Below are 20,197 nucleotides of genomic sequence, written 5' to 3'. Positions count from 1 at the left end.
TTAGTTAGTTGTGGGGCCACATTTATCTAGGCCAAGTGCCATATCCTTACTCAGTATCTTTTTCAGTAATCCTTATTTTGTTAACGGTTGATGAACCACAACCATCACATTTCATTCCAATCTTAAACTTGAACTATTGGACTGGCCTATTTCAGACCTGTTCCACTAGTAAGTTATTTTCACGCAAAGAGTTTCATAAAAAATTCAGCAAAGCCAAATTAACCTTCTATCACCCAAAGCAGAGACACAGATCATTTCACATTCATGAATTTTCCTCAAGAAATTCAGAATTCAAATTATCTTCCTAAAAATCATGATTTCACAAACACAGTGCCCAAGTCAGGGTGGAAAACAACTTTCTTTTTTTTATCCAGATACAGATAATCATATTTGCAGACAGAATAATTGTCCAAGTGTGCACCCAAAGAAGCAATAAAGATATATCATCCCCACTTTAGAGAAGGCCTTTGGCAGAACAGCAGCTAGTGCAGAGGAAAGATGGGCAAAGAAAGGGCTCAACATAATTTATCTGAACAAATACCAGATGTAAAAACCGTTATACCTTTTAGCCTGCCTCCAATTATTATGTTACTTTCTGTGAAACCTTTGGACAAGAGTATACGTTACTCCTTGGGTACCAAGGGGTAAAAGTGAAGATTCTAATGTCAGCAAACATCTAGCCTGAACTGAAAATACAAAGAAAACTATTATTTATAGACTGAAAATATATTTCCCATTTACAATGTTATAATTAAAATTGGTTATACTGTTCATTTCCTCTCAAAATGGAAAGATATTGATATGTTAGTAATTATAAAGACTTTAAAGTTATATAATGCTGGCAAACAACAACAAAAAAGGTTGCCATTTGCTCGTTCCCAGATACGAAAAATAATATAGTTTTATAAATCTAGTTAGCTACAAAGGAAAATTTGATAATTCTATTCAGTATTCAAAGACCATTGGTTCTTCTCACATATCTGACTGTATAAATGGATGTGTATGAAAAGACCCAAAACACAAATATATTCTAATCATTCTGACTGAGTCACAATCAAAAGACATTACCCATGTGGGTCCAAATCTTACCCTTTCACATCTCTCTCTCTTGCATCTCTCTCAAAAATGTCCATCAGTTTCTTTAAAACCCTTTTCAAATCTTTTCACTGTAAAGTCTTCCCTCATTGACTTGGATTCACTTAGATGATTCTTTTGCTCCGCTTTGCAAGCGGTAGAATTTATAATATTTTGTAGAATTTGTTCACTTATCATACTTAATTGTTTATTCCATGTTGGTCCTATAAAGTGTAATAAACGAATTCCACATTTTGGGTTCTGGCAGTATGTAACATCGTGTTTGACATACAGGTAGATATTAATTATGGAATTAACTGCTAGAATTATCTGATAGCTCTAAAGCAGGGAAATTATTTGTATTCATTTAAGAGTATGCATTTCCTTGTCAAAGTAGCTTCTGTAAATTCTGAATAATTTGCACAATAAAACACAAATACCATTGTCTTCGAATCACTGTATTTTCATTTTTAATGTGACTATTATTAAGCTAAAGCTTTAGTTTAACATTCATTCATTAGTTCAGATATTTTTTGTTCTTCAGGGTCCCTAATCCCTTGGATCCAGAATTGATACTCTTCCTCAGGATCCCTAATCCCTCGTAACCAAAAGCAGTACTTCCCTTCCATTGTGAAAGTTCTCCTTTCCACTCTTGAACTTTCACTCAGAAATGACAGCCTAGGCAATGGAGTTGCCAGTATCTCTTCCTCTTATATAATACATCTATATCTATATCTATATCTATATCTATATCTATATCTATATCTATACACATATACATATCTATATATATATCTATATAGATATATCGATATATATATATATATATAGAGAGAGAGAGAGAGAGAGATCGATATATATATATATATAGATAGATATATCTATATATCTATATCTATATCTATATCTCTCTATATCTATATATAGAGAGATATAGATATAGATATATAGATATATCTATATCTATATATCTATATGTATATATATAAAATCTCTTTTGGGCCAGTTGAGGTGCCCTTACTATCTCTGGCTTGAGACTTCCTGAAGTTGCTGCAGCTTCTGTTGCTACTACTTGGTTCCACCAATGATGATTCATCCAAATGGGTTTTGGGCCAGCCTCTACCTCCACATCACAGGTTTCTTTTTCCAACCTCCTAAGCTGTATTGGACTGGGAAAATGTTATACTTTTTACCTTTTGTTATCTTTCTCTGCTCCAGAAATTGATATGAAACATTAGTTTTAAAGTTATTTGGAGGGGAATGTCGAGAGAAAGTCCAATGAGTGCTTTCTTTACTTTGCCATCTTGGTTCCACATCTAAAGTCTAAATCTATTTTCTATACCACTTAATCCTAGTGTGACAACTGCATGTCACAATATAGCCAGAGACATGGAATGGGCCAGAGGCTACACTGTGTAGGTATTAAATAGATCAATTCTCTACTTAGCCCCCTAGCATTATGTTCTGTGGGACCTGCCTCAATTTGAAACGCCACAGAGTTAATGAGTACATGTTTGCTGATTTAATCCTTAAATGTGTCCCTTATTGATGGCCCAAGAAAATTCTGCTTCCTGGTCACAGACTATCTTCAATCTTAGTCAGCTGTCTCAATAAGTTATATCATTGATCATGAAAGATAGGTGACAGTGTTTAGAAGATATAATGAAATCCATCCCGACTTCTAAGACAAAAAATAACAACAACTGAAAGGGCATGTCCGGCTGGAAAAGGACCAAAGATGGCATTTTCACATTTTTGCAGCACTCAAAAGCAAAAGAGCATCTCTAGAACCAACAATACACCCTTCTTTAGTGCAAATATATTGACTGACTTTCTTAAAACATACAAGTTCAGAAACAGATTTTATCTTATAATTTCAAACTCATAATTTGAAATAATTAAATTTGACAGGAGATCTACTTTCAGGATGAGTTGGAGTAGTGATTATCGCCTAGTTCTTTATAGGTTGTAACGTGACTATGTCATAGAACTTGAAATAGTTAACAAAAAATAGCATTCTTCAGAATGATTGATTTTATCAAACAAGTCTCAGTTGGCTTGCAATATTCCTAACATCTCAGCTCATCACTATTCAATAAACTCTCCATCTTGTCAGATTCTTTTCCTCATGATTAATTGATCAAAGACAATGATGATCATAAAAGTGTAAATTGCACAAACTCCAATACCCTCTGTATTTCTTTGTAGTCCAAATTTTTTTGGACAACTGAACATATGTGAAGTAATAAATCTCTAAAAATTGTTTATGAGAAAGTGTTCAAAAAAATCAAATTGCAAGTTAAAGAAGCACAATTTATTTGAATGCTAATAAATGGCAGACTAAAAATGGTCCTCTTTTTATAGACGTTTAGTTTCAGTGAGAGGGGGATGTGCACATATAACGGAAGCACCTATATGCTCACCCACTACTTTCTAGTTCTGGTCTCCTTTCGGGAAAGCAAATGCATACAGCAAAAAGGCTTGTAGTCAGTGAATGGACAATGTCAGAGAGCTTAAGTTTGAAAGGGTCGTATCAACCAAAGAGGGAGTCAATAAAGGGGAAAAAATATGAACATCTGTATGCCCCTTCTTAGAATTTTCTGTCTTGAAAATGGAGGCAAGTATGCATTTTCATGAATGTAAATATGAAATGGAAGAGTGGGGTGAATTAGTGAGTGCGAAAGAGGGAGAAAAGGAGGAAAAAGAAGGAGGCATTTTTTTCTGGTCTTAAATGTCTGAATATTAGAAATAGCACTACAACCAGTTACCAAAAAGATTCAGATTAGATTGATCTGTAAGCTCAACACTGACTACAGGGACATAATTTGGTTGCAATATGGGTTAAGGGTGTTTAGAGATTTTAGAGCTGGAGCTAAAATCCTCTTTGGTGTTTTGTTTTGTTTTTAATTAGCATGTTGAAGCATTTGTTTATAACTGCTTTGCAAAAAAGAACTGACTTACCGAAAGACCAGGAGAAGACATTCGAAGAGGCTCAAGAGAATTCACAGGTGGTCTGAGTGGAATCATTAAGCATCATCTCTGTAATAAAGAATACACATCAATTATTTGACATTTATAAAATATCCATTATAGTGCTTATGTTTTGAAATTCTTATCTGCTTACAAGAAAGTATCATTCAAGACTGGTGGGAATCATAGACTTAGAAGATCCCACTGTTGTAAACCTTTCCCAGCAATTATTCCTCCCCATCTTCCCTCAAAGCAGCATTTCAGTAGGGCTAACAAGGGAGTGATAATGATACCCATAATTACACATGCACCATACACATACACACACACACATCCATGCCTCCTTCAACAGCTTGTTGAAAAAACCAAATTGTATGATTTAAATAAAATGTAAATTTAAATCTCATAACAATACATGCTGTAGCAAAATCTGTATACTACATGCACACACAAAATATAATAATGAACAGTTTTTATTAGTTGCAAAATATATTCTTCTCCTTAGTACCAGGTTAAAAAAAAGATAGTTCATCTCTCCTAGTCTAACTATGTTTTCCCAAATCCCCAAACCCAAAATAGCCCCTTTCCCTTCTTTCCAAGTTGAACAGAAATGATGTTTGCAGCATATGCCATCCCAACTTAATAGAAATGGAAAGTACACTCTATATATAGACAATACAATACAATTTCACAAACATCATTAGATTCAAGAACTGAAGTTTAGGATAGAATGAAGAGATGCACAGGGTATATCAACAGGATGCAACCCCTTGTAAATGAGATAAGAGAAACCAGATAAAGGAGCTTCTCAAAAAAATATCTAATTAAAAAATAAAACTGGTTATTCATTTGGTAAGAGCACTGGGATCTTTGAGAAATCAGTAGAAGACAAGGAAGGCTGCAACACAAAGGAGACCTAGTATCATACTCATGATGCTTATAGTCTAGCATATAATGGTACACATTCACATTTCTGCAGGGAAATTATGGAAAATCATGGACAAGAGGGACAAAGGATGGGCAAGCATAAACGGCTTGTAATCTGTTTCACCAAAGGGAATGACTTCATAATAAAACCGCAGAGCCACTGGAGTACTTGAGCAGAAACAAATACTTTTTGTGGTACTGTCTTCAGACATCCCAGTCTAAAATGCACCTTACATGCCAGGGCAGCGGACGGACTGCATTATCCAGCATGGGTCTGGCTACACAAGCGGGGTTGGGAATAGAGAATGAGAGTAAATAATTAAATTATTCTCAACTTCACCAAGGGCAGTATTTTGCTTTCTGCGTGTTGTTCTTTATTTTTGTTTCCTATAATAAAGTGAGACATAGACCATGGAGATACTCCACAGAGGTTCCAAGATGACAGCAATGGCTACCACACAGTAATTTTTTTTTTTTTTTTGTGACAAGCTAGGAGAATAAATGTACCAGTTCTTTAACCAAAGGCTAATGTCATCTCCAAAGTTTTATGTAGACAACAAACAGATAATTGTCCAGGGAAGAGCAGGTCAAAGTGACTCTCCAAGATTTCTTCAAAGTAAAGGACTTGCCTTGGTCTCTGATTTTTCTCTCAGCACATCATTACTGTTTCCCAAGTGTAGTATGCAGCTGTCCAATTTCTCTGATGTAGGCAAAACTGTATTAAACCATCAAGGATTTCTTGTCATGAAATTTCACTTGATCATTTTCTTCCTTCAACTTCTAGTTCTCTTAGTTTAGCCAAAGATATGAGTGCTTATTCAATTCTCCTGGTGAGCTTCTAATGGATGGAAACCCGGATAGTATCTTCCTATAAACATCACGCTTCATAACAATTCTTCAGTCTGAACTGAAAAGGCCCCTCCTTACAGGCTTCGTAATTGGAAATTAGTTGTAATGGGAAAGGCTTTATTGATCCCTTGACTTTTTACTAAGAATCTGATAGTTCTTTTCAATACCACTCCCTCCCACCTTTAAATTTGAAATTCAGTTCAAATTGTGTTAAATATTTGGCAATCTCTGAGTGAACTTGGGTAGTGTGGGTTGAGTTGTAGGAGATCGGGGCTTTCTCGGGTCTCATAACAATACATGCTGTAGCAAATCTGTATACTATATTCACACACAAAATATAATAATGAAAAGTTTTTTATTAGTGGCAAAATATATTCTTCTCCTTAGTACCAGGCTAAAAAAAAAGATAGTTCATCTCTCCTAGTGTAACTATGTTTCCCCAAATCCCCAAACCCAAAAATAGCCCCTTTCCCTTCTTTCCAAGTTGAACAGAAATGATGTTTGCAGCATATGTCATCCCATCTTAATAGAAATGGAAAATACACTCTACATATAGATAATACAATAGAATTTCACAAACATTTATTCAGAATCTACAAAGTGCAAAATTCTGTGCTAACTACTAGAAGAGACACTCTTAAAAAAGGAGACCTAGTATCATACTCATGATGCTTATAGTCTAGCATATAATGGTACACATTCACAATTTACCTACAACTTCCCTGTCAGAAAGAGGCAAGAAGCTGGATGGACATGAATTCCAAAAACTTCGTGAAGTGGTATGGCCCTTTCTCATCTCTGATTCTCTATGACCCACCCTGTTCCTCCTCCCTGTAGTTCCCAGCTTCCCAGTCCTATGGGCCCAAAGCTAGACTATCTTAGATGGGAGCTGTTTGGGGGACTGAATGACATTGAGCTTGACCTCGGGGTTCCAGGGATGAGAATGGGGAACCACAGAGAATGGAATCCTGCAGTATGCAAATTTAGGGACCTTGGGACTGGGAGGGGCAATATGGTATAACAGAGTACTGAATTTTAAGTCAGAAAGGTCTAGGTTTAAATCATGCAGAGCTAAGCCTCCGTCGTCTCTTAAATTGAAATGCTCATAAAAATAGCCCCTACCCCAGAGGGTCATGGTAAGGCTTGAAATGAGATCATCTACATCAGTGCTTTGCCAACCTTAAAGTATAACTGAGATCTTATGATAAAGATGATGGCTTAGATGCAAGAGCTGCAGGGTCAGAGATAGTCTCATTATACAATGAATATAATGTATAATATATATATATATGTTATAATGTTATATATTTATATATAATATATTATATATTGATATATAATCATATAGTTATATGTTATAAATAATTATATATGTATATAACATATATACAATTACATATTATTATTATATCATTATTATATATTATATAATTATATGTAAAATTATATATAATAATATATAATTATATAATATTATAATATATATATATTATACATTATACTCATTTTATAATGAACACTGGGATGGGTGGGTATTATATGAAGGCTCTGCTCTATGTAGAAGTAAATAACTGGTCTCTGACATGGACAAAGGGGCACTAGCCGAGACCCATAGTGGGCAATGGTATCTTACAAAGGGAGGGGAGGGACAATGAGAAAAAAATCAAAAAAACCTGTTCCATGCAAATTTATACACAATTCTAGTCCGTTGATGGAAATAAAAAAGCTGGGACTGCCTACTATATTAGCATCTCATTGAACCCCATTTACCAGTGTCAGCAATCAGGGGGAAGCTGCATGTGGCATAGACTCTGAAGAAGAGAAGAGATAGAAACGAGAGGAATCACGGTTACAGAAATGAGGGAGTCGGATCGGCTCCCATGTTGGTAATTTAAAGACTGATTGCCACTTGGCCTCAGTATAAGAGCCTCACTCCCACCCTGAGTACATAATTCTAAGTTTTACTTTTCATTTTCTGTTTTTATTCCATTAACCCTTGTGACTTGACCTGTAAATACAACAGACATTGTCAGGGTCCTACATCACCCTCTAAAGTGACAGCAAGGGGAGGGGAGGGAAAATGGCCCCTTTACACCTCCATATCCTGGGTTGCACTTCTTGATAAAGGCTTGATCAATGGCTTATCTGAAAGAGGCTTTGGCTGTCAAGACCACCTCAGGAAAAGACATATTTCTTCTTCAGAAGAGAAAGAGACTCAAAGAAATCTAAAGCTGGAGGAAACACAAGGTTATTTGGCATGAAAATGCCAAAAAATATCCTACCCTCACTGGTCCGCAACCTTCAGAAACTGCCTCAATTCACCAGGATGACCACAATCAGCTACATCTGGGCAGAAGTTTCAAGGATCCCCTCACCAAAAAGGCCAAGGCTCCCTCCGTACACAGGGCAGAAATCAATCACACCTGAGCAGAAGTTTCTAGGAACCCCCATTACCTGGCCCTTTGTCCTCCTGGATGTAATCAACCACACCTGGACAGAAACTTTCAGAAACCGGAAACCCAAGGCCTAGATCCTTGGGCAGCCCGGCTGCAATCAGTCACACCTGGGCAGAGAGATGTTGTTCTGGGGAGTCATCCTCGAGCCAATACTCAAACTGGAAGTTCCCCTTTCCCAGTAACTACATAATGCTTCTCCTTTCTAGGAGCTCCTTCGAATTTACTCCCAAAATCCCAGGCTGCTCCTCCTCCTGTGCTCTCCACCTCCACTGCTACCTTCACTTCCCATCTCCCACCAGTCCCTTGTGTTGTATCTGCTAGATTTCCTACTCCTATCTGAGCCTCCCCCTTTATAAGATAGATTGCATACACCTCTCCCCACCTTTTTTTTTTTTTTTCTAAGTGAAACATGGCTTCTCTCAGTGACATCTCTGCTCTGAAATTCTTTTCCATGGGGGTGACACCCCCCTCTCATTTTGACTCCCAGAAAAGTGGAGCTGACTTCCTTCTTGCTCCCCCATGGTTGTTTCTGGACCTCAGCCGGGCCATCAGTATCCAAGAACTTTCTTTTAGGAATGCCTCCACCATCTTTCCTTTCTTTTTAACAATTTTCCCTTGTTCTTTTTAATTGATCCTCTTTCCTAAATAATTTCAGCACTTGGATCACAGCTCTTTTCCCTGTATCAATCTGTCATCCTTGGACATTTCAACATACCCATTCTGCCCTCCATTTCAGCAAGCTACCAACAAGGCCTGACTTTGGATCTGTCACTGCTGAAAATTCTTCCCCTCCCAGCTCCTGAATTCGGAGATTTTTCTCTTTAACTCTAATGGCTCCTCCCCCAATCAAAATCCTCAACCCAATGGTCCCTTTAATCTCTTAGGATATAAGCTCTTTTTTGATCTAAATTCCTTCCTTACTATGGACCATAGTTTTTAACTGTCCGTTACATCTCTCCTGACTTTCCACTGAATCCATCTTGACAACTTCCAGTCCTAAACAACTCTTGCCTATTGAGAGTCACTACAGAAAGGCCCTAAACCTGCATAATTGACAGCACTACAAATCCAGGGTAAAAAAACGTCAGCTGGGCCTTCTCTGTTGCTCAGCAATCCTTTCATTATACCCCCTTTTGGTTTTGTAAGGGGTGGTGACCAGTGTGATTTCTTATTGATTGGTTGGGCTAGCCCACCTCCTATGGTGATGGAAATGTTTCTTGCTTGAGGCCCATGTGCCCTGCTAGAAGGACCTACTGAAATATTTTGACTAAACGTATTGTTTTTTTCTTCCAAGTCTCACTTTTCCCAAACCCTTCCATTTCTTTTGAAAGCACCCCATGTTTTGGGTTCATAACCTCATTATCCTCAACCCTCACTTTCTCCACCCCACGTATATAATCGGTTGCCAAATCTTGCTGTTTTCACTCTTATATCTCTTGCATCTCTTGCACCTACCACTTTAGTTCTCTTCTTCATTATCTTTCATCTGTATTACTGCATCAGTCTCCTTGTTAGTCTCTCTGCCTCATTTCTCCCCATTCTAGACCACCCTATGTGTTGTTGCCAAAGTAATTTTCCTTAAATACAAATCTAAACATGTGATTCCTCTACTCAGTAAAATCCAGTGGCTTCTGTTTGCCTCTAGGACAAAATATAAACTTGTCTGTAGAGCTTTTGAAAACCCCACACAACCTGGCTGCAAACATATTTTTTCCAGCCTTATTGTACATTACTCTCTTTCCTATACTGTGCTGGGCATCCAAACTGGGCTTATCTCTGCCTCTCACCCATGGCACTCAATCTGCCATCTCTGTGACTGAAATATGCCCTTTCCTCCTCTCTGCCTCACAGAGATCCTCCCTTTCCTTTAGATGAAGTTCCAACACTGCTTTCCACAAGTGGCCTTTCCTGATTTAACTATTTTCTATATATCTGTACATAGATGCTTTATGTTTTTATACATACTCATCCCCCATCCCCCCCATTGCAATGTAAGCTCGTTGAGAGTAAAGATCGATTCACTATTTGAACTGATATCCCCAGTACCCAACATAGGACCTGAAAGACTTAAGCTAAACACTCAGTTGATTGACTGACTGCTTAATAAATACTTGCAGCAGGTTGATTGATGAGTCTCCAGTTACTCGAACCGCCTCTTGATGATTAGAGAACAAAAGGAGACATGGAGGGAGTTCCCCCTTCTGTGAACTATATGAGTAACCTATGAAAACAGCTCATCATCCCTTTTTGGGAACCCTCCTTTTTGGAATGATCAGTCTCCTTGGGATTTCCAGAAATGAGTGCAGATGGGGAGAGGGAATCATTTCATTCCAAGCTCCCCCTCCCCCTCCAACAGTAATGGCAATTTACTGCATAAACCCATGACAATGGTTGACACATGCTTGTCCAGACAAGCATGACACAGGAGTTTTTGGATCTCCTGATTCCTAACTGCCTTCTTTCTTTCTGTTTCCTTTTCTGGACAGCTCTGCAGCCAGTAATCCTGAGAATGGGTGTTTCCAGATTTAGAGTTTAATTCAAGATTAATCCTGTGTTCAAGAGCTCCCTGATTTCCTAAGGTGGTTATGGGTAGCCCAGAGGGAGAAGGTTTCCATATGAGCCTAAATCTCAAGGGTGAAGCCGGCCACTTGAAGCCAGAGGATAGGGTCATCTGATAAAGGTTCAGAAGATCTGGATTCTGTCACTTTTCCATGATAATTTCTGTCATTTGTATAGACAAGACAGATGTGAGGTAAATGTGAAATATCTGGCAGATTCTTAAAGGTTTTGGGGGAAGCCTAATGAGGGTAATTTAATGATCTACTTGGATTTTTTGTTTTTGTTTTTGCATATTCTTATACATCTTTTTAATCCCTCCTCATTTTATCTATTTTCTGTGGCAGCTATTCCATGACAGATATTCATACTGTTCCCATAAGGGTACCCATAGATACCTTTATATGAAGGGATGCTTATGGGAAAACCTTAGACATCAGCAGATATTATAAGCTTTATTTATATTTTTAAGAATTTTGCTTTTGCGGGGTACTCCTTGGCCAAGGGTCACAATTAGATATAGAGTTCCCTGGAGTGGCTGTTCCAAGACAATTACATGCTTTTTACCCCCCACCCAACTTAACCCACCCCAACCATCCTTTCTTGGCAGACTGGTTCTCCCTGTCTGAGAACTGCACAAGCCAAAGTGTTCTTCCTTAACTTGTCTTCCCAATGCCTACAAGTTTCTTGACATCTTCACATCCTCTGCTTTCCCTCCATGTTTGAGAGGAAGAAATAACTTGAGTCCTTTTGAGGCCTGCCCCCTCACCTACATCCTGGGTTTCATCCCTTTCAATCTCCTCTCACACTTTGCTTCATCAATCATCCTGTCTCTCTCCTGCATCTTTAATTTCTCAATCTCCATTCCTTCCATTCTTTCCAAAGTCTTGTTCACATCTCCCCTTTAAAAATGACCAATAACAAAAAGGGAAAAAAAGTTTTTCCTTGACCTTGTACACCCCTCAAACCTTACTTCTACCTCTTATCTCCCTTTTATTGCCAAACTTCCCAGAAGGGTGGCTTTCCATGATTGATTACTCACCACTTCCTCTTCACCCTCCTTACCTTCTGTAATAGATTGTAAGGTCCTCAAGGGCAGGGATTATATATGAGTTATGTTTGTACCTCTATGAACTCCAACACAGGAAAATACCATTTGACCACAAAATCTTATGATCTTCTGACCCAGGACCTATTGGTTCAACAGTTGATACACACTTGTAATACTCTTTCTGAAACAACCCACACAAACTGGGTATGTTAGGTAGAAGTTAAAAGCATGATGGGATTCAAAAACTTCTCCAATCTGGCTCCCGGGGTGTTCTGGAGCCAGCTTAACGTAGATCACAGAGCCAACTATTAAATATGTAGTGTCAGCATTTATGTCCTGGAAATCAGTAAATACTAAAAATCAGGACTTGATTTATTGTTTTCTTGGTTGTCTAACCTTAAGAAAGTCTGTTATATAGATTAAACTGAAAACCGTCATGATAATAGATTGTTTTGGCAGTGTTTTTTTTTTTCCAGAAGGCCACTTGTGAAACATTTGCTAGCACACCCTTGCCTGGCTTCAATGTACATTTTTGGCCTTGGAGTCTCATGTTCCATATATTGTGCCATACATTGCGGTCATCCTCTTAAGAGTAGGGAAGCTGTTAGAGAGGGCAGATATTATCTCACTTGAGTATTTATATCTTTGCACAATTACTTGCACCTAGTGGACAGAATAAATGTTTACTAACTAAGTGATTGTTCGATTAACCTGAATTATTCATCACTGCTTGGATATGTTCTGCATCTCCCTATTCCTGTTCTGGAACGCTCTTTCTCCCAATTTCTATATGTTGAAATGTTACTCATTGTTTCAAGGATCAGTTCAAATGTATCCCTAAGGAGAAGGATCACCTGGTTTCTATGAATACTCAGGATTTACACTTGTCACATAATCTATGTAATATAATTTTGTTTGTGTTCAGTCTTTATTCCCCCCAATTGGATTCAGGTCCTTAGGGCATCTCAATACTGTGGTTGACAAGGATGACATAAAGAAAAAAAAATCAATCAACTATTCCCTACAAGAAGCTTGTATTCTACTAGGGAAAAACAATGTGTGGACAGGCACATTAGTAATCACCATATACAAAAGTCATTGGAGAGGAGGTAGGCACTAACAACTGCCAGGAAGGGGCTGTTTTAGAAGTTGGGCTAGTACCCAGCTTTTGGGATAAGAATTCACTATTTGACAAAAAACTGCTGGACAAATTGGAGACTAGTATGGCAGAAACTAGACATTGATCTACACCTGACACCATATACCAAGATAAGGTCAAAATGGGTTCATGATCTAGACATAAACAATGATAATATAAACAAATTAGAAGAGCATAAGATAGTTACTTCTCAGACCTGTGGAGCAGGGAGGAATTTGTGACCAAAGAAGAACTGAAGATCATTATTTATTGATCAGAAAATAGATCCTTTTGATTATATTAAGTTTAAAAGACTTTGTACAAACAAAGCTAATGCAAACAAGATTAGAAGGGAAGCAATAAACTGGGAAAATATTTTTACATTCAAAGGTTCTAATAAAGGCCTCATTTCTAAAATATATAGAGAATCAACTCAAATTTATAAAATATCAAGCCATTCCCCAAGTGATCAATGGTCAAAGGATATGAACAGACAATTTTCAGATGAATAAATTGAAACCATTTCCAGTCATAGGAAAAGGTGCTCTAAATTACTATTGATCAGAGAAATGCAAATTAAGACAACTCTGAGGTACCACTATACACCTCTCAGATTGGCTAGGATGACAGAAATAGATAATGGTGGGGATGTGGGACAACTGTGACACCAATACATTGTTGGTGCAATTGTGAACTGATCCAACCATTCTGAGAGCAATTTGGAGCTATGTTCAAAAAGTTATCATTATACACAGCAACAACAAGATTATAAGATGATCACTTCAGATGGATATGGTTCTCTCAACAATGAGATGATTCAAACCAGTTCCAATTGTTCAGTGATGAAGAGAGCTGTCTATACTCAGAGAGAGGGCATTTTTACTCTTTTTGTTGTTTGCCTTTTATTTTGCTTCTCTCTCTTTTTTTAACTGATTTGATTTGATTTTTCTTGTGTAGCACAATAATTGTATAAATGTGTATGCCTATACTGAATTTAACATATATTTCCACCATGTTTAAGATATATTGGACTATCTGCATCAAGAGGAGGGTGTTGGGGAAGGGGGGCAAATTGGTACACAAGGTTTTGCAAGGGCTAATGTTGAATTGTCTATGCATATGTTCTGAAAAATAAAAAGCTTTAAGAAAAAAAATTAAAAAAAGAAGCTGGGCTAGATCTGATCTCTGAAAGAAGTCAGTATTTCTCAGAGGAGATGAAGAGGGTCACATTTCAGACAGGAAGGTAGATTTTTGTATCAGGATACAAAAATTAGGTGTTCTTTTTTCATTTTTTGAATCAAACTGAATACCAATGCCATTCTCAATAGCACAACTGAACATTCTACCTCCCAGTAGTCAAGAAGCTCTTTACTGTGTCCAATTTCAATCTCTCTTTTCATTAACAGAAGAAATTCCATTGCATAAACCCAATATGCTCTTCTCCTATTCTTACTGCACAAAATGACCAGGGCATTCTAATTTGCTATTATCTTTACCCTTAGAAAACCTGTTAATGAAGATGAAAAACAGAAAGAGCAGTACGACTGCAACTCTTCTCTATTTGGATGGATGGATGGATGGATGGATGGATGGATGGATGGATGGATGGATGGATGGTAAAGAATTCTGGGAAAATGTTTGGAGATCTCTCCTTCCCAGATTAGTGACATCCTTGTAGAAGGGAGCTTCTTTCATTACTACTTTAGAGCAGAATAAGCCCATGCTTTCTGCCAGGTTGCCTCATGATGGGGAGGGAGAATAGAGGACATGAACAATTCAGTTTGGCCTCTCTGAAGAATCATCACAGATTCCAAGAGATTAGCTCATCCACCCCACCAGAATAACAGGTACTGCTAGAATACCATGGTTCTAAGGCACATAATTGGCAGGATTTGGAGAGGAGCATTGGTAACAAACAGCTTGTCCCGCTGAGAGCAATGAGTGATCCATCTATGACAAAGAAATGAAAATCAATGATGAGTTCAAATCCCAACCATTTGCTATTTACATTTTCCACTGCCAATGGACTTCTCAAGCTTCATCAGGGCTCCCTTATTTCCAGTACAACCTGTTCACTCTCTATACAGGGGGTTTGTTTTGACATTACTCTTGTTGTCCTGGTCTCAAAAGACATGTCTAATTAAACAAATTATTTACATTAGCCACTGCAGAAGAAAAGAACAGGCCAGATTCTAGTATTTAAGATGGATTAGAATTTCATTGATGAGTTTAGTGACTCACTTGTGGCAGGGAAAAGAATGCTGGATTTCAAATCAAAGGAGTTGGGTTCACCTTAGGTCAGTCACTTGTGATGAAGGAAACAACACATATAGGAGAGTTCAGCAATTGGACAGATGGAAATGTCCTTAGAGTACAGAAATAAAGCAGAGAGTAATGCATGTTCTTTAATATAATTTCCATGGATAAAACCACATCCATTTCTGATGTCATCCCCTTTTAGGGGGCTTCTAGTGGTGAGAAGTTTTCTTTCATGGTCTTTAGTATCTATGGCTGCTGAGAAGGCAAGGGCTATGACACCCAGAGAAGTAGTCTCTAGATTATAACTCCATAAAAGTTGCTTTTCTAGGCAATCCCTGGCAAAACAGGTTTGAACAACATCAGTAGCTTGTGAGCTGCTCCTGGGGCTTTTGGACTTAAAACTGCCTTAGTGATAGGGATAGTGGGAATTTCAGGCCCTTTCTCTACAAGGGACACTTTCCTTTTTGATGCTTTGGGGATCAGGCTGGAAGCAGGGCTAGTTTATTTTTCTCCAATTCTTTTTTAAAATAGTATTTTATTTTTCCAAATACATGCAAAGATAGATTTCAACATTCACCTTTGCAAAACTTTGTGTTCCAAATTTTTCTCCCTCTCTTTCCCCCTCCTCCATCCCCGAGACAACAAGCAATCCAATATAGGTTAAAGATGTGCAATTCTTTCAAACATATTTCCATATTCATCATGTTACTTAAGAAAATCAGATCAAAAGGGAAAAAACACGGGAATGAAAAAAAAAAACCAAGCAAATAAACAACAACAAAAAAATGTGAAAATACTATACTTTGAACCACATCTAGTCTCCATAATTCTCTCTCTGAATACAGATGGCACTTTCTTTTTTTTAATTTTAATTTTTTTATTAATTTTTATAATTATAACATTTTCTTTGACAGTACATATGCATAGGTAATTTTTTTTTTCAACATTATCCCTTGCACTCCCTTCTGTTCTGAAAATTTCCCCTCCTTTCCTCCACCCCCTCCCCTAGATGGCAGGCATTCCCATACATATTAAATATCTTATAGTATATCCTAGGTACAATATATATGTGCAGAACCGAATTTTGTTGTTGTTATTGTTGCAAAGGAAGAATTGTATTCGAAAGGTAAAAAATAATCTGGGAAGAAAAACAAAAAAAAATGCTCACAGTTTACACTCATTTCCCAGTGTTCCTTCTCTGAGTGTAGCTGATTCTGTCCATCGTTGATCAATTGGAATTGGATTAGCTCTTCTCTATGTTGAAGATATCCACTTCCATCAGAATACATCCTCATACAGTATTATTGTTGAAGTGTATAATAATCCCCTAGTTCTGCTCGTTTCACTCAGCATCAGTTGATGTAAGTCTCTCCAAGCCTCTCTGTATTCCTCCTGCTGGTCATTTCTTACAGAACAATAATATTCCATAACCTTCATATACCATAATTTACCCAACCATTCTCCAATTGATGGGCATCCATTCATCTTCCAGCTTCTAGCCACTATGAAAAGGGCCGCCACAAATATTTTGGCACATACAGGTCCCTTTCCCTTTTTTAGTATTTCCTTGGGACATATGCCCAGTAGTAGCACTGCTGGGTCAAAGGGTATGCACATTTTGATAACTTTTTGGGCATAATTCCAAATTGCTCTTCAGAATGGTTGGATTCTTTCACAAGTCCACCATCAGTGTCCCAGTTTTCCCACATGCCCTCCAATAATTCATCGTTATTTGTTCCTGTCATCTTAGCCAATCTGACAGGTGTGTAGTAGTATCTCAGAGTTGTCTTAATTTGCATTTTTCTGATCAATAGTGATTTGGAACACTCTTTCATAGGAGTGGAAATAGTTTTAATTTCATCATCTGAAAATTGTCTGTTCATATCCTTTGACCATTTATCAGTTGGAGAATGGTTTGATTTCTTATAAATTAAAGTCAATTCTCTGTATATTTTGGAGATGAGGCCTTTATCAGAACCTTTAACTGTAAAAATGTTTTTCCTAATTTGTTACTTCCCTTCTAATCTTGTTTGCATTAGTTTTGTTTGTGCAGAAACTTTTTAATTTTGTGTAAACAAAATTTTCTATTTTGTGATCAATAGCAGTCTCTAGTTCTCCCTTGGACACAAACTCCTTCCTCCTCCACAAGTCCGAGAGGTTAACCATCCTATGTTCCTCCAATTTATTTATGATTTCGTTCTTTATGCCTAAATCTTGATTTTTTTTGATCTAATCTTAGTATGTGGTGTTAAATGTGGGTCCATGCCTAGTTTCTGCCATACTAATTTCCAATTTTCCCAGTAATTTTTGTCAAATAATGAATTCTTATCTCAAAAGTTGGGATCTTTGGGTTTGTCAAACACTAGATTGCTATTTTTATTCACTATCTTGCCCTGTGAACCTAACCTATTCCACTGATCAACTAGTCTATTTCTTACAAATGGCACTTTCCATCATAAGTCTCTTGGAATTGTCTTGGATCACCTCATTGTTGAAAAGAAGAGCTGGTTTCTTTTGGAGGCACTGCTATTCCCAACGTTCTAGGGTTTTGCAGCCAATGTCCCATAAAGGCCATATTAGATTAAATAAAGATTTTAGCACTGATGAAGACAGTGGTTCAGCTTCAGCAAAAGTAAACCACATAGTTGACAGGAAGTTGTGAGGAGGGGAAATGGAGACATCTAGTACTAACAATGTTTTCAACAAGTTTATTTTAGAAGGAAGCAGAAATACAGGATGATAACTACTGGGGATAGCAGGGTCTAATAAATGTTGTTTTTTTTGTTTGTTTTTTGATAAGGGGTAGTTAAGGACATTCAGGAAAAATGAAAGGCAATAGTAGATATAAATTCAAGATTATAGAGGAGGATTTTAGGAAGGGCAATCTGAGCAGTCAGGGCTGATACACCATTAACCCTGCCTCATCCTAGTGGTTTGGATTGGGGGACAGGGGAGAGAGATTACCCCTAGTCCAAAAGGAGTCCTTTGACTTTAGGTTTTTGGGTTGTGACCCCACCATATTTTAGTACTAATGAAGGAAAGATTGGGGTCTAAATTCTCATTTGATATGAGGGGGTAGAGTCAAAGAATGGAATTTCTGTAGGAGCCTGAACACAATCCTTGCTGAAAATCTTTGAAATATTAAGTGTTCTGTTCTCTTACCTAAATGCTATCTAGTGACCATAACTGGATAGTTGAGGACTGAGGTGTTTTTTTTTGTTTGTTTGTTTTTTAAGAGCTCATGATCATTACTATGAAGTCATTATCCAGGGATGCAGATGGTAAATGTTGAAAATATATAGAGTTGACACCTTTGCAAATGGGCAATTTTTGACATATAAATCTATTGAACACACATGTATTCATGTATGTGGAGATGGACATCATGGATGCATACATGAAAAAGGTGAGGAGAAAAGAACCAGGTATCCTTTTGAATTTATTTATAAAAACTGTATAAAATAATAAAAGTTGGGCTTGTTGGATATGGAGGAATATCACTAGATCACCTTTTTCTTTGGCTCTCTAGGGGAGGGGAGCTGTCATGTACCTTGTCTGTATTGTTGTACATTATATTAGAGGTATTTGCTTGTGCTTTATCGCCCACCTGGACTGTGGACAGCACTATGACTTAGCCCAACTCAGTATCTCTGCTAGCACTATTCTCCCCGCACATTAGACCCTTAACAAATGCTTACTGCTGCCTTTAGATGGCACAGAGAAGAGTTTTCTGGGATTTAAAAAGAAACATTAAATCTTAAATATCACCATTTAATTGAGGCTTTAATACATGCAGACTAGCCCCCTCATTCTAATAGCTAGAGAACATGAAACCTCAGAGACAGCACTGTGCATGCTCTTGCTTCCTGCTTTAGCTATAAGGGAAATGAAAGTTTTGATTTGTGGAAAAATACATGGAGCATACTGACAAATTAAGGACCCAGTGGAGTACAGTTAGAGCCAAGCTCAGAGCAGCAGAGCTCTTGCAGGATGAGATACAATAAATCCACTTTTTGTGTAAGTCAAGAAAGGAGAATGCAATAAGTTGGTTAAATAAAAAATAAAATTAGTTATAGGCTCCTTCTCACACATACACACCCCTCCCCATTTAATGAATAATGAAACACCAACATGGCAGATTGAATACCTGAGACTGAACCAATCTGGATTACAATCAGAGTAGATCCAAGGAAGATGTGAGAAAATGACCACTGGCAAGAGGACAAGCTCAAGCTCTGGAAGTGAATTGGCAAAAGAGATGTGAACCAGGATTTTGGAAAGTGCAGAGCCACTCTAAAAATGGAGGGCTTTTTCAGTAGCCCTAAAAGCTGCTTCATGTTCAAGCCTAGATCTTAAATTATAACGGTAGTTATTTTATTTTTCTACCCTTCCTTGATGGGGAGATCCTAGACATGAGGCATAACTTTAAATTTAAGTAAATTGTCCCAAGCGTACTTAGGATGGGATTTAAAATGCTGAAAAATGTCTCATTATATGACAGCTTCCCCCAGGACTAAACCTGGTCAAAACTCATGCATAGGTCCAAAGTGAATGGACTCTTTAGTGGAAATACAATGAAAAAAGTAGTTAAGTTCCTGGCCCCAGAATCAGTTATAACAATTACAGAATTATAAAACAAAGTCCCTGACCTAAGAAGCTTATAATCTAAGGGCAGAAATAGCTTTTGTTATTGCTCTGTTCAGACATTCAGTCTTATTTGATTCTTTGTGACCCTATGGAGCAAAGCATGTCAGGATCTTCTATTTTCTACTGTCTCCTGAAATCCGTCCAAGTTCATGTTCTGTCCCTCACTATATCTTGAAGTCTCTTCAAATTTATGTTCATTGTTTCCATGACACTATTTATCTCACCCTTTTCCATCCTCTTTTGCTTTTGCCTTCAATCTTTCCCAACATC

The 20,197-nt window shown here is 37.5% G+C and overlaps 1 protein-coding gene across 7 annotated transcripts in view; it reads right to left on the bottom strand.

The window, feature by feature from the left end:
- Positions 1-20,197, bottom strand: part of TENM1 (teneurin transmembrane protein 1) — a 3,105,198-nt gene that overhangs the window by 1,254,143 nt on the left and 1,830,858 nt on the right. For all 7 annotated transcript variants that reach the window (XM_074277949.1, XM_074277947.1, XM_074277946.1 and 4 more), the window contains one exon: positions 4,036-4,113. The gene's annotated coding sequence lies outside the window, so the exon portion shown is untranslated. The remainder of the gene's footprint in view (positions 1-4,035; positions 4,114-20,197) is intronic.

This window comes from Sminthopsis crassicaudata, chromosome X (assembly GCF_048593235.1).
Source record: "Sminthopsis crassicaudata isolate SCR6 chromosome X, ASM4859323v1, whole genome shotgun sequence".
NCBI classification, from domain to species: Eukaryota; Metazoa; Chordata; class Mammalia; order Dasyuromorphia; family Dasyuridae; genus Sminthopsis; species Sminthopsis crassicaudata.
This window is presented reverse-complemented; position numbering and strand designations above follow the sequence as displayed.